General features: G+C 46.1%; 1 long non-coding RNA gene across 1 annotated transcript in view; it reads left to right on the top strand.

Moving 5' to 3' along the window:
• Positions 1 to 14,041, top strand: part of LOC144807648 (uncharacterized) — a 65,067-nt gene extending 51,026 nt beyond the window's left edge. The window contains exon 4 of the long non-coding RNA XR_013606370.1: positions 13,895 to 14,041. This is a non-coding gene — a long non-coding RNA (uncharacterized LOC144807648). The remainder of the gene's footprint in view (positions 1 to 13,894) is intronic.
• Positions 14,042 to 14,716: the final 675 nt, after the last annotated feature.

Genomic DNA, 14,716 nt, shown 5'->3' with positions numbered 1-14,716 from the left:
AGAGAGGTTAATAAAATTGTGATTCCACAGTTTCCTGTGGTTCCAGACATTACTGCATTGTTAACGTTGATTCCTGCTACAGCAGCATGGTTTTCGGTTGTCGACTTGAAAAATGCCTTTTTCAGCATTCCGATAGCCGAAGAAAGCAGAGATATCTTCGGTTTCTCTCTAGGAGGACGAAGCTTCAGGTTTAAACGCGCTCCACAAGGCTATTGTGAAAGCCCATCCATTTACAGTCAAGCATTAAAAAGCCAGTTAGATTCCTTCGTACTTCCTCCTGGTTCTGCTTTAATACAATATGTTGATGATCTTCTAGTGGCTGCTGATGACAAGGAAACTTGCAAAACAGCTACGATTTCTTTATTGCATCATTTGTCAAATTTGAATCACAAGGTGTCACCTTCAAAAATGCAATACTGCTGCCAAGAAGTGACCTACCTAGGTCATCTCTTGTCAAAGGAGGGAAGGAAGTTGACCCCAGAGAGAATAAAGGCAATTACACAGATGAATGTTCCTAGCACGCAGAGAGAAGTACGTGCCTTTTTAGGTATTACCTCATATTGTAGGCAATGGATCCCAAATTTTTCTCTTTTGGCAAAACCATTGGTAGCCTTGACTGGGAAAGGTGTTCCGAGTCCGGTACCATGGTCTGCTGAATGTCAGCAGAGTTTTTCTGAGTTACGAAATGCACTGTGTTCAGCTCCTGTATTGGGTACACCCGATTACAGTAAGCCTTTCACGCTCTATGTCCATGAGAGAGAAGGTTGCGCGTTGAGTGTGTTGACACAGAAATTTGGTGATAAACAACGCCCTTGTGCGTATTTTTCATCAACATTAGATCCAGTAGCTAGAGCGTTGCCTAGTTGCTTGAGAGCTACAGCCGCAGCTGCAGCCTCCATTCGACAATCTGCTGGTTTAGTAATGAACAACATGCTAGTAGTTATGGTTCCTCATGCTGTAGATACACTCATGAACCGAACCAAGACGCAGCACCTTACCAGTGCTAGATTATCAGGTTATGAACTGACACTGTTAGCGAGCCATATTCAGATCAAAAGATGCAATGTATTGAATCCAGCAACATTGTTGCCGACTAGCCAAGAGTCGAGTGATTCCGAACCACACGACTGTTGTTTCAAAACTGAGGAAGAAACAAAAGGACGAATTGATCTAAAAGACACTCCGTTATCAGATCCAGATGGAACGTTGTATGTTGATGGGTCTTGCTTCAAATTAGAGAATGGTGATGTGACTGCTGCTTATGCAGTAACGACTTTGAGTACGATTGTGGAGACTGCAAGAGTGAGTCAGAATTCTGCCCAGGCTGCAGAATTGATCGCGCTAACAAGAGCGTGCGTTTTAGCTAAGGGAAAGAGAGTAAATGTGTTCACAGATAGTCAATACGCGTTCGGCGTGGCCCATAGTTTTGGCCGCTTGTGGAAAGAGAGAGGTTTCATTACGTCCCATGGGACTAAGATTCAACATGGCCAGCTAGTTAATGACTTGTTGGAATCTCTAACCTTGCCGACTGAAGTTGCGATTGTGAAATGCAGTGCTCATAAAGCAATCACGGATGATGTTGGTCGTGGGAATGCTTTTGCCGATGAGACTGCAAAACAGACAGCTAGAAATATGATGAGTAGAATGTATGTTGCAACGTCTGCAAGATGGATTTCTGAGTCTGGAATGTGTGAAGACACAGTGGAAAGCGTGAAAGAAATTCAGAAAGAGGCGACTGAGGAGGAAAAGCTTGCATGGAAAGAGAGCACGGGTAAATTGGACTCGAGTGGGTGTTGGATTGACTTGTCGGAACAACAGCGTTGGATGTTGCCTGATGCGTATGTGCTTGCAGTAGTGACGATGGCACATGGAGCAGCGCACATCAGTTCTAAAGGGATTTGTAAGATGTTGGCTCCAGTTTGGAAGAATGATGGGATTAGTAAGTGCGCAGAGAGAGTGGTGAGGAATTGTATGGTATGCTTGATGCATAATCCTGGCAAGGGAATCCCCACACCTGCAGGTCATTTCGCTCCTCCCTCCTGCCCCTTCGAAGTGATCCAGCTAGACTTCATTCACATGGATCGTTGTAATAATCTGAAATACGTCCTAGTGGTAGTTTGTGCTTTCTCCAGATGGATCGAAGCATACCCGCTAAAAGACAATACTGCCTTATCCACTGCCAAAATTCTTCTTAAAGAATACTTCCCCAGATACGGAATGCCACGGATTGTATGGTCAGATAACGGAAGTGAGTTCGTAGGGAAAGTTATGCAGAGTGTGTGTGCCGGCCTAGGGATTAGACAGAAGTTTCATAGTGCGAATCATCCCCAGTCCGCGGGTTTAGTCGAAGGTTACAATGGCACCCTTAAACTGAAACTTGCTAAGATACAAGCATCCACGGGTTTGTCCTGGCCAGACGCATTGCCTTTGGCTTTGCTATCAACAAGAGCAACTGTACATTCTAGAGTAGGGCTTAGTCCATATGAAATAGTTTTTGGTCGTCCTGCAAATGTTTGGGGGGTACCTAGACCAAAAGAATTCAAGCAGCTGGAATACCCAATGTTAATTGATTACCTTTTCGACTTGACTGCTAAATTGAGTCTTATTCACCAACAGGTTTTCGATGCATTGCCAAAGCCACCGGAGAGTCCAGGCCATCAGCTGAAACCGGGTGACCAGGTGGTCATTAGAAATTTTGCAAGAACGAAAAATCTTCAGCCCAGATTCATTGGCCCTTTTCAAGTCTTACTAGCAACGAGAACTGCTATTCGTGTGGCCGGAAGGAAGAACTGGATCCATACGACACACGTCAAACGTGTGCCTCTGCCACTTCCTTACGACAACTGGGTAAAGAAAGGAATCGGTGCCTCTGAAACAGAACAAGTCCCCAGGTTCATACCTTTCAGTGATGCAGAACTGATCACAGATACATCAAACTCTGACTCTCCTCCTGAAACTGCTCTTTTGAACCCTGAACATTTGCCATCTGCGAACGTGAACATTGTAACGTCAGCTGAAAATACATTGTTTCCAGATCAGACAGTTCCTGCAAAACTGAGATACAACTTGCGACCTCGCAATATGGACAAATAAAGCAGGCAACTGCCAATTTTCACATTTGAATTTTCTGATACATTGCCTCCAGCCAGGAAGTTTACTATTATTTTTGTTGTTTCAAAATTTTGCCTTGCCGTCTGGGTAGCCGTAGGGTCGTGGCTGTGTACCTAGTTGAATCTGCGGGGGTCAGACACAAGGTCGATCTTTCTGTTAGTTCTGGGAACTCCCAGGGCTGATAGAGGCATTTTCATCTACGTACACATCATCAGTGGTCGCGAACGGTCGTAGAAGATGGAGCTTCCTGAGCTGCAAAGAAAGAATGTAATTTATGTTCGCAGAAATAGACTGTACCGAATACTTCACAGCAAATGCTTTCTAATGCAATGTGCAGTTACGTTTTTAATCGTTTTGATAACGTTGGTGGGTGGAATCATCTTTGGTGTGCATTTGATTTTCATGCCGGTAACTACAGTACCTCCCCTTGATCCTACTACTTCTACGGTTTCTTCTATGCATTCTTTTCACTCATTTCCTGAACACGAACAAGCTCGACGCTCAGAATTTATTAACAATACATTTGTACAGCTCTTGCATCAACACCAACTGGTAGTTAATACTACAGACTGCTGGGTGTGCGGCTTGATACCTCACACTATGGATAAAGCCATTCCCTATCTAGTCTTGCCTTTTAGCTACAATGGATCATTTCAGGCCTTTCAGACCATTTTTTCATATGCCCTTGAGACCTATCCTCCGCGTCCACCACGGTCCACTAAATACAACTCAGCCAACAAAGCTTTAGTCCAGGGAATTATTGACATGATTAAAGACGTCAACAATACTCCATCTTACCCTAGAGATGAATTACGGGTGTATTTGAGTTGGAACTCTACAGAGTATCGCCTTAGTTTGGGAGAAAGCAAGCGTAAAAGCTCCACTTCAGTTTGGGTCGTGCCTCACCGAGGTCAGGTCTGTTTGCAAGGAAATGGGAGAAATCTGAGAGCTCAGCTAGGGAGGAGTGAGTGCGTTGAGACTTACGTATTTCCGTCTAACTCCTCCCCTGCCTTCCTTACTGCTAGGGGTACTTACTTCATCTGTCAAGACAGAGCGTATACATGGCTGCCTGCTGACTTCTCAGGTTCATGTTATATTGCTCGATTGTTACCTCCGACATACACTGCTTCTTCAGATTATCACAAGACCAGAGTAGCAAGAGGTGTCTTCAGCAAGGAAGATACCGCTGGTCAGGAAGCTGGAGACTTCTTCAAAGGTTTCCTTCCGTTTTGGGGGCCTATGGCCAATAGTAGAAATCTACGTCAACTAACACGGGTAGTTGAATCTACTATTACAGAAACTGTTGGTGCCCTTAGTAACTTAACAGCTGAGCTTCAGGCGGATCGTCTCATGACGTTGCAGAACCGAATGGTTCTAGACGTAATACTTGCAGATCGAGGTGGGGTATGCAGAATGATCCAATCGAGCTGCTGTGTCTTTATTCCAAATAATGCTCCAACAGTCTATGAAGCGATCTCTAAGCTACACAAGATTTCCGACTCTATACACGTAGATAAGGGAAACTGGTCCTTCATGGAGTGGTTTTGGACTCTGGTATCAGCGTGGGGATGGAAGGTTCTGATGGTCATTGGTGCCATCCTAGTATTTCTGTTCTCGTGCTGCCTTATTATCCAATGTGGTCCCGCTTTGTGTAGTCTCTGTGCTGCAACCTGTTTCAGAAAACCACCTGCATTTGGAGAAAAGGTACGAGACAAGATGATGGTGCAACAACATGTCACTGACCTAATGAGCATAGAATTAGACTCTGACTCTGACATAGACTGAGTAATTGCCTATGTAAGGGCAAAAGGAGGGCTGAGGTTCCGTGACGATTTTACTCGTGTTTGTAACATTGTCGCAAATGCATAATTTTGGTATCAGTGAACCGCAAATGATCCATTTAGTATATCCTGGTGTTTTCGCTATGCTACGAGCAAGAGCACTCCAGTTACAAACACATTTCTGTTCTACCCATGGCATCCATCTTAGAACACGGAAGCCATTTTGTATTCCTTGCCCTCACATAGTCAATGGACGCGCAATGACCTCTTTTCATTTAAGGACACGTAGGCTTTAGCCGGCGGTTCACCTTGCGAGGGACACGTGCACCTTAGGCCAGCAACGCTGTGGCAGCATGACTCGGCAAGAGCTGCCTCCCCAGCCTGAGGCCAGTCCTGCTATACTGGTTCTTGTGTTCGTTGGCCTGATCATGATTAGGCGGCCGAAGCTGGTAACCGTGCCCATTTACGACCCACAAACATCTCTTATCCTGTCTTTCTATCTTCTGCACCTGGCTCTGCTCCTTTCCTTCTGGGCCTTTATTAGGGGGAGGTAACGAAATTTACGATGAGGCGGTCCGGGTCTTGAATGAGAAATTGACAGGGGATTATGATGGAATAGTGGGAACCCCTCATTCGTAATGTTTTGACATCAGATACTGTTGACGATTCCTGTGCAACGCCAAATATTTATTGTTCAAGACACGAATGTTTAGAACTGTGGTAACATGTAAAGAATTTGCCCCGAGCAGAATATTTAGTATTTAAGGAGTAACCCTCTTTGTACAAATTGAACAGGCTCCTAGACACTGCCCCTGTGCAGTTTCTGTGACTTCTGTGTCCCTGCAGTAATAAACCTTTGGTCTTTGACGCCACCATCGAGAAGCCCGTGTTTCTGTTTGTTTGTGCACCGAGACAGGCGGGGTCTTCGGGTGTTATCCCTGACACCTCTGGACAGAACCAAAAAGTCCAGAACTCCACTCCACTGTACCTCATGATAAGGAGAGCAAGTCGCAGGATTCATGGGGAAGAAGAGTCTGCAACACCTCAGCCTCACTCCTGAAAGTATCCAATGTGGAAGCACTTTTGGGCCGCTATGATAGGTCCCTATGAGATTCTCTGCAGCGGTTCATCGAGAAACTTCCGCAAGAGGATCGAAAGGACTTTGAGGAGCTTCTCTTGGAGGGCAGCCAAGTTTCCAACCAAATCATCAGCGCTGCAGCGGACGGTGCGACCCTCTCAGCGCATGGCTATGCTCACGGAGTGTGTGCAAGAAGGTCTTCCTGGCTATGTTTTACTGCATTGAAACCAGAAGCTCAATCCCAGATCTTGACCTTGTATTTTTCAGGAACATCGTTGTTTGGGGCAAGTACCAATGAAGAGATGCAGCGTATGAAAGCAGAATTAGACACTCTTAAAGCCGTGGGGCTTGAAAAGAAAAAAGAGTTTCAGAGGAGGTTTCGCCCCTACAGTAAAATCTCTTCCAAGCAGAGGGTTCAAACCCCTCAGTGGCAGAAGGGTCAGGACCAACAGGGGCAGCAGAAGTCTCAATATAGAGGCAGGCGTAATTCCAGAGGTGGTGGAAATCAGCGCCAGGGCAACAATTCCAACAAAGCCCAATCCAAGCCATTAGTCCTTCCTTCCCCCAGCGCCGTTAACCACTCCAGTGAGGGGAAGCATCGCGCATCATATGGAATAGTGGCATACCATTGCAAAAGATCGCTGGGTGTTAGCTACACTTCAGAATGGATACTGTCTTAATTTCCAACAACTGCCTACACCCGTTCCTCCAATGCCAACATCAAGTCATCAGCTGAAACTTCTGAAAAAAGAAGTGGCTATCCTTCTCGAAAAGTCGGCCATCGAGAGGGTGCCAATCTCTCAAAGGGGGAAAGGAGTGTATTCTTGATATTTTCTAGTCAGGAAAAAGGGCCAGAAAGCAGAATACAGACCCATTCTGGACTTGAGAACACTCAATCTGTATGTCAAGAAAGAGAGGTTTTGCATGTTGGCGCTTCATCAAATATATTTCGCATCTCACGAGAGGAGATTGGATGTGTTCACTGGACCTACAAGATGCATATTTTCATGTGCCGATCGCTCACAATCACAGAAGATTGCTTCGGTTCCGGTTGGGGACCTCTCACTTCCAGTTCAAAGTCATCCCGTTCGGGTTGAAGTCAGCACCTCGAGTGTTCACGAAGTGTGTCGCAGTGGTAGAGGCCGCTCTACGCCGCAGGGGTGTCTTCGTGTACCCATACCTGGATGACTGGCCGTTGAAAGGTCCTTCCCCAGACAGTGTAAGAAATCAATTTCTGAGCTGCATCGACCTCTGCCACCGGTTGGCTCTGCATGTGAACTTCAACAAGCCAATCTCACAGCCTACTCAGAAGATACAATTCCTAGGAGCTCTGCTAGACTCCGAGGTAGGAAAAGTGTTTCCTTCGGAGAAGAGACAGTGTTCCATAGTTCAGAAGTGTCAACTGGTGCTTCGCAGCAAGGACCTAAAGGTGCGAAGGATCGCCTCCCTGCTAGGGTCGATGGCATCCTGCATTTTCCTGGTCCCGAATGCCAGACTACGAATACGTCCTCTTCAGCAGGATCTGGAGGACAAGTGGGACCAACAGTCAGCATGCTGGGATGACAAAATCACACTGTCAGACGCAGCGCGGGCATCCATTCCTTGGTGGGCAAAGAAGAAAAATATGCAGGTCGGAATTCTGTTCCATCAAACTCCTCCTGCCCAGACGTTAATCACAGATGCATCTTTGCAAGGATGGGGAGCACACATGGGTCATCTCCAAATGCAAGGTCTGTGGTCCCTCAAAGAGCGTACTTACCACATCAACATGCTGGAGTTAAGGGCAGTCCACTTCGCCCTCAAAGCGTTCCTTCCCTCGATTCAGGACTCGTCCGTGTTAGTACAGACGGACCCCACCATCACAATGTACTACCTGAACAAGCAGGGAGGTACACGCTCACGGGCTCTTTAGCTGGAGGCCCAAAACATTTGGCATTGGCTCCTGGCTCGCAATCTATCAATCACAGCAGTCCACCTCCCAGGAGAACAGAATGTGACTGCAAACGCTCTAAGCCGGCATTTCGAAGACAGAGAAGACTGGGTTCTTAACGACAAGGTTGTCGAAGACATCTTCCAGTCTTGGGGTCGTCCCACCATAGATCGCTTCGCGGACGACGAAAACACCAAATGCCGAGACTTCACCTCAAGATTCTACCGCCCAGGGTCGAAAGGGAATGCCCTTTTGATAAACTGTTCAGGTGAATTTGTGTACGTCTTTCCACTCCTTCCGCTGATCCCGAAGGTGGGGAGCAAGCTGACGAACTCGTACACAGCGATGAGCCTCATCGCCCCCGATTGGCCGAGACAATGGTGGTACACGGACTTTCTCCATCTGTCAGTGAGCCCGCAAAGGAAGCTGCCATGCAGGCCGGACCTGCTATCCAAGATGAATGGGAGGATTCATCATCCCAACCTTCCGTCACTGAGCTTGGCAGCATGGCTCTTGAGGTCATACAATACGGCCACCTAGGACTTCCGCAAACCTGCATGTCCATATTAAAAGAGGCACGGCGTCCTTCCACAAGACATTCTTATGCATGCAAGTGGAAGCGCTTCTATATGTGGTGTATGCAGAACGACTTATTGTATCTGGCTAAAGCTGGGTTGAAGTTTAATTCTATTAAAGTGCATTTGGCTGCGATAACAGCTTATAGGCGATCACCTTCCCAACCTTCTTTTCTTCCAGTTGCAAGCTGTGAAGGATTTTCTGCAGGAGTTCGAAAAGGTTTATCCCCCAGTGCAACCTCCGTCACCCCCCAGGGAGGTGAACCTGGTGCTATCAAAATTGTTGGGTCCACCTTTTGAACCCATTTATAAAGCAACTTTGCAGCATATTTCGTGGAAGGCTGCTTTTTTGGTAGCAATCACGTCGGCTCGCAGGGTGAGCGAAATTCAAGCTCTCTGTGCCAAAGAGCCTTACACAGTGTTCCGTCTGAATAGGCTAGTGTTGAGAACACATCCTTCTTTTCTACCTAAGGTGGTGTAAAATGTTCAGGTAAACCAGACCATCTCTCTACCCACCTTTTTTCCCAATCCCTCCACACCAGCTGAGAGGGCATTTCATTCTTTGGACCTGAAAAGAGTTCTGAAATTTGACCTTGATAAGTCCAAAACTATACGTAAGTCTGATTAGTTATTTGTCAACTATGGATCGATCAGACCAGGTTATGCAGCCTCGAAACGTTCTATCTCAAGGTGGATAGTTTCTTGTATTAAGCTGGCTTATCAGTTGGCGGAGAAGACCCTGGGTGTTTTTCTCCCAAGGCGCATTCTACCAGAGGGAAAGCGGCTACTGCGGCTTTTCTTAATAATTTGCCTATGTCTGAGATTTGTAAGGCAGCGACCTGAAATGTATATGTAAATGTAAATGTTTTTGTGCTTGTATAGTGCACAGCTACCCGCTGTGGGTTTCCCGGCGCTTGTACGAATACCGCAAGGGAACCCTGCCTGGCTTTCCCTGTGAAGTGTCCACTCCTGGGCACCCCCATGTTGCAGACCAGGCATCCCTTGCGTTGTGGGGCCGTTGTGGAGACTAAGCAAGCTATTGCCCAGAGTTGCAGCCTGGGACCCATGATCAGAATAGGCACTGAGGCGAGAATATCCGGTCAGGGGAATTAATGAGCCCGAGACCCGCCGAGGCAGGAATCGAACCCTGGTACCTGGCCAAAGCTCTGCATCGAGGTCTGCCTGCTCTAACCATTGAGCCACACTTCTCCACCTGAAGGTCCGTCCATACATTTACCAGGCATTATTGTCTAGATTCAGACGCTAGAGCAGGTACCCAAGTAGGCCTTGCGGAATCTGTTTAACAGCTAGCTTGGCTGTTACAATTGTTTTGGTTGGGTCATGTTTCTTCTCATTTGCCTGCTGGTGGTTGGTTGGGCTTGCTATTCTAGTCAGTGCTTATGACTATTGATGAGGATCCCCTGGAAGAGAAGGATAAGTTACTTCCCTGTAATCCTAGTTCTCTTCCAGGGGTATCCTCATCAAAGTCATAAGCAACCCAGCCGCCTCCCCAGGCAAATGAGATATGACTATGTGTTTCTAATTCATTGTTGAGCCCTGTCTTCAGGGTTATGCAAAGAACAACTGACCTCACTGTCACCCCTGAGGCATGATAGGAAGCCAGGGGTCATGGCTGCCTTAAAGGGACGGTGCCAGTTTTATTTGTTGAAAATGGTTTAATTTTCTATGCTTTTGCTTTACAATGCAGCCTATGGGCTAACAATGTCTATTTATTAGCAATTTTCATGATGTATGAGTATTTTGCTCATTAAACCACAGAGTTCAAGGGCCATTTGACCTAATGTGTTTTTTATTTCCTTGCTAATTCAGTACATGTATGAGTAATTACATTGTTTAGCCTCAGTTTTGGGGCTGCATTGGTGTGAGAAAAAATGATATATGTGCATACATATATGAGGAGCTAGTTATATGGGATTTACATATATATTTTTATATTATTTCCAGGGTCCCCGCACGTGGGCGGGAATATTCATTGCTTATGACTTTGATCAGGATACCCCTAGAAGATAACCCCTGGAAGAGAACTCAGGCATCTAAGTCTCTTCCTGAGACACATTTGCCTAAAAAAAATGGGTCTCTCGTCGTCGATGAAGACTTCCGTTGCCACTGCTACGACAACGACTTCTACCTTCTCTTCTCCTCAACCTACAATGATTATGCTGTCGGCGTCCTCTCAGTTGATGTTTGTCATGGTGTCGGTGAAGCCTCGCCCGTCTGCCACCTCCCTCACTTCGTTGTCGACGAAAAAGAGGTATGTCTCCAGTAAGTCGCCGACGGATGCCTCCTCGCCGACGAGACGGTCGATGGCTCTCAAGGCTCTACCTGCTTCGTCAACAGATGCCTCGTCGACGGTTGCCTCAATGACAGCATAGAAGCCTTCCCTTACGTTACTTCGTCGTCGACCGCTGAGTTGTCAGCGGCATCCTTGGTTCCACCTTCAGCTTTGATGTCTCTAATCCCCTTGAACTCTTCAGCAACACTTTTGCCGCCTACAGGAACGACGGATGTTTCCCTACTTCAACGTAGGAATTCTTCTTTGGATCTATTGCCAATTCAACCATCTCCAAATCTTCCTGTGGAGCTTTTTGACTATGGGGCTGATAAGGAGGATTCGGAAGAGGATGACAGGTTCCGTGCTGCTCGTACTCCTTTGGAGCTTCTTATCAAATGCCAAGATATTGATGATGACCAAGGATATGATTATTACCCTAAGCCTAATACTCAACCACCACTTGAGAATCCAACAGTGCAGATGCCCATGTCTCTCATCTCTAATTTGCAACATATGCTTGATGACTACTACCGCTGATTTCCTCCCTCGGAGTCGGCCTGATCTGTCCTACAGACGCATCTTCCTCTGCCTTCATTGATCATCGAGCCGCCACCTCCGGTGATGACAGATAAAATGGGGAGTTGGATGATAGATCCCTCCTTACTGAGTGGGACAATTATCAAATTCAGACTCAGTCACCTACCACTCCAATTCCTGTTGACTCTCCGTCAGCTGACATAGGTGGGTTTCATGTTAATGGACAGGGAGTCCAAGAGATTCCAACTTCCTAGAGTCACCAAGGAATACGACTGTTTCTTGTATGATTCCAAAGACCAGCCACGGAAACAGGTTTGGGCTATCCCGATCATTGACTTAATCTGGCAGGACGGTTTGAAGGTCATGAAAACCCTGCTTCCATTCCTGCAGTCCTGCTACGCCTGGATATGAAGTACAAGGCCCCGGATGATTCCCAGTCTGTCTTATTGATCAACCAAAGCCAGATTTGGTTATCTCCCAGGCAGCACAACGTCGTGCCAGGAATCCCTCGTCTCCATTATCGGCTCCTCCTGATCAAGATGGCAGACACCTTGATTCCATTGGAAAGAAGTTTTCCACCATGGCGGCAACTACTTTCCGGGCGGCTAATTCTCTTGCTATTCTAGGCCAATACGACAGGCAAATGTGGTCAGACATTTCCCCCATTTATTGATGTGCTGCCGTACTGCGGCGTCCCCAGTCCACAGTCCCTGCCCGGTAACGTCGGGTTTTCACTCAGAGCCCCCTCTCTGCCTCCTCCAGCAGTCACCAGTACCTTGTAGTCCGAGGATGTCCTGTGCGCGCAGCCGCGTCCGTTTTGGTTTTCGCCGCCTTTATTCTGTGTCCAGGAGCAGTTCTTGTCGGGTCATCTGTATGCCGGGCCGCCGTGAAACTTTAGTCCCCGGCTTCCGTAGTGCTGTTAGGCCCTGGTTGCACTGTCTCGTAGCCGCTTGAGTTTTAGGAGTCTGGAGTAGCGGATTGCTTCACCGGTAACCAGAAGATCTCCCGTTTTTATACAGCCGTAGCAGCGCCTGCTGAAGTCAGGATTATTGTGCGGATTGTCGGGGAAGGTGCCCTGCAGTCACAGAGCTATGCTAGAACGCGGCTATCTTTCTCGGCCGGTAGCCACGCCGGGAAGTGGTTTTTTATTAGTTTTTTTTCTTTGTTCCTTGTTAGATTCATAATTACTTATCCCAAATTAGGATGAGTTTGTCCACGCTTTTTGGCTATTCCGCATACAACACCTTGGTGGAGCAACCTGGAGAAATTACCGTTACAGAAGGCCGTTGAGTTTTCTTTAGACCTATCTGCTGGCTTAGCAAAGTTGCATCATCTTCTTTTTTTTCTTTTTTATCTCTCTCTCTCTAAGCTCTGGGGCACTTAGAAGCTGTATCTTTCATTTGGCTTATCTAATAAGAGGAGGAGCTGATTTACATTGATCAATGCACTTTGTCCACCTGTTATAATTCTGTTGAGGCTTTCTGATCCCCTGCATGGGACCAAGTGATGATGTAATTTTTGCCTGTGGACTGTGGAAAAAAAAAAATAATCAACACATTTTTGACATATATCAGGTGGCAGGCCAAGGCTCCTCTGTGCTCTGCAGCAGCCGCCGCACGAGCAGCACTAGCAGCGCCTTAGCACCACGGTGCCGGCAGCGGCCGTTCCTGCCTCCATCGCAGATCCGTAGAACTTAAAGCGCCCGTATAACAAGACACGGGTGAAGCGGGAACCGGTCACAAAACAAACCCTGGCAGTCGTCCCAGACTCCGATCCGCTTGCTCTTCAAATCCTCCTCGGCTCTAATCGATACGCTCTGCACTCAACACCGAATCACAGGCCGACAACAACTGTGAACACCAACAGAGGGAAGAATTGTGTGTTTCCCCCAGTTAGTGAAAAAAACCAGCATATGTCTTGGCTGCTTCTGCTGCACCCAGAGTCTTATGCGTCTTTTCAGTCTAAGGTTTCTGTCTGGAAAAAGATTGTGTCCTGGTTTTCTGCACCCAGTAAATCCAGGTGCAGAAAAACCTAACAACTAATGATCAGGTGGATTAAAATGAACACATGAAAGTACGCCTTAATTTCATTGCCCTTGATTCACACTCTGGGCCATAGTTGAGGGATAGGTCTAGGCATAATCCTCACAACGCCCAATAGATTTGCTTGAGGCAGAGGCCAAAACTCAAAAGTCAGGAAACCAGATACAAGTAGGTGGTAACTCAAGGCAGGGGAAAACGCCTGTTGCCCGTGGAGGAGTCATTCCCTTCCCAGAAATCTGCATTACAAATTAATTATTAGTGTATATGTTTTTAATATCTGTTTGGTGCCAGTCCATATGACTTTCATATCTGCCTTTGGGATTCGATGTTGCAACTCCATAGGGTACATGTATCCTTTGTGAGCTTAATAAAATGTTGAAAATTCTACAAAACCTCACTCCAACATCCAAGTACTCTCATGCTACCATTCTACACTCTGCTCTGTCTGAAAAACAGCTCTACACTTTCAAAATTCTGCATTGATTTGGCTTGTAAATTATATTTTTGGAAATGTACATGTATTAACTATTTAATTTTAATACTATAGGTGATTGAAATTACGGACGAAGAAAGCAAGATTTAGCACTAAGCAACTGAATGTCAGTGCCATAAGAAGGATTATTTTGAAAAACTGAAGGACATCCAGCATTCTACGTTTAAACAATTTCCAAAAATGTAAGTGTGGCGAGGAAAGTACTATACCTGTAAGTGAAGTCTCTAATTTAGCATTTCATTAACCCAGAGCAAAGTCATATCTGTGAACACAGCATCAGAAATAATGTAGAAAGACCGCTTCAGCATCCTCATCTGAAATATTATCAGAAAGACAAATTGCCTCAGCATGACAGAATAACGGTTATCTAAAGCATCATGTAATTCTAGAGAGGAAGCACACACTACATAAAAGAAAGTTACAACTAAAGGTTTCTTCTGGATACCATCAAATAAAAGACGCTGAAAGAAGACTCCGAAGCTGACACGTTAACAACCAAAAGATTGGAAAAACACCTTTGTTCAACAACCGTTTTTAACCAGTTACGCAAGTTTGAGACTATCTGCCTCGGGACCTCGACCCACTCTGCTCACTCTGGCGAAAACCTTAAGAATTCACCACTTTATTGTGTTAATGACCATCCCAGATTGTTTCCTTTTTATTGTGTACTGTTCTGTAATTCTATGTAAATCGCCTCAACATTATCTGTTGTGCAGGAATGATATGTAAAACTGTTAAATATAAAAATGGATTAAAGGAGCACCGTTGCGCTATATCTAATGTAAATAAATACTCATCCTCAGAACTACAAACCTTAACCTTACCCCAAACATAGAAAGGGTAGAAGGAACTGATGTTCTGCGACTAATCATCCAC

The sequence above is a fragment of the Lissotriton helveticus genome, chromosome 1_2 (assembly GCF_964261635.1).
Source record: "Lissotriton helveticus chromosome 1_2, aLisHel1.1, whole genome shotgun sequence".
NCBI lineage: Eukaryota > Metazoa > Chordata > Amphibia > Caudata > Salamandridae > Lissotriton > Lissotriton helveticus.
The sequence above is the reverse complement of the archived record's forward strand: the minus strand, read 5'-3'. Positions and strand labels throughout refer to the sequence as shown.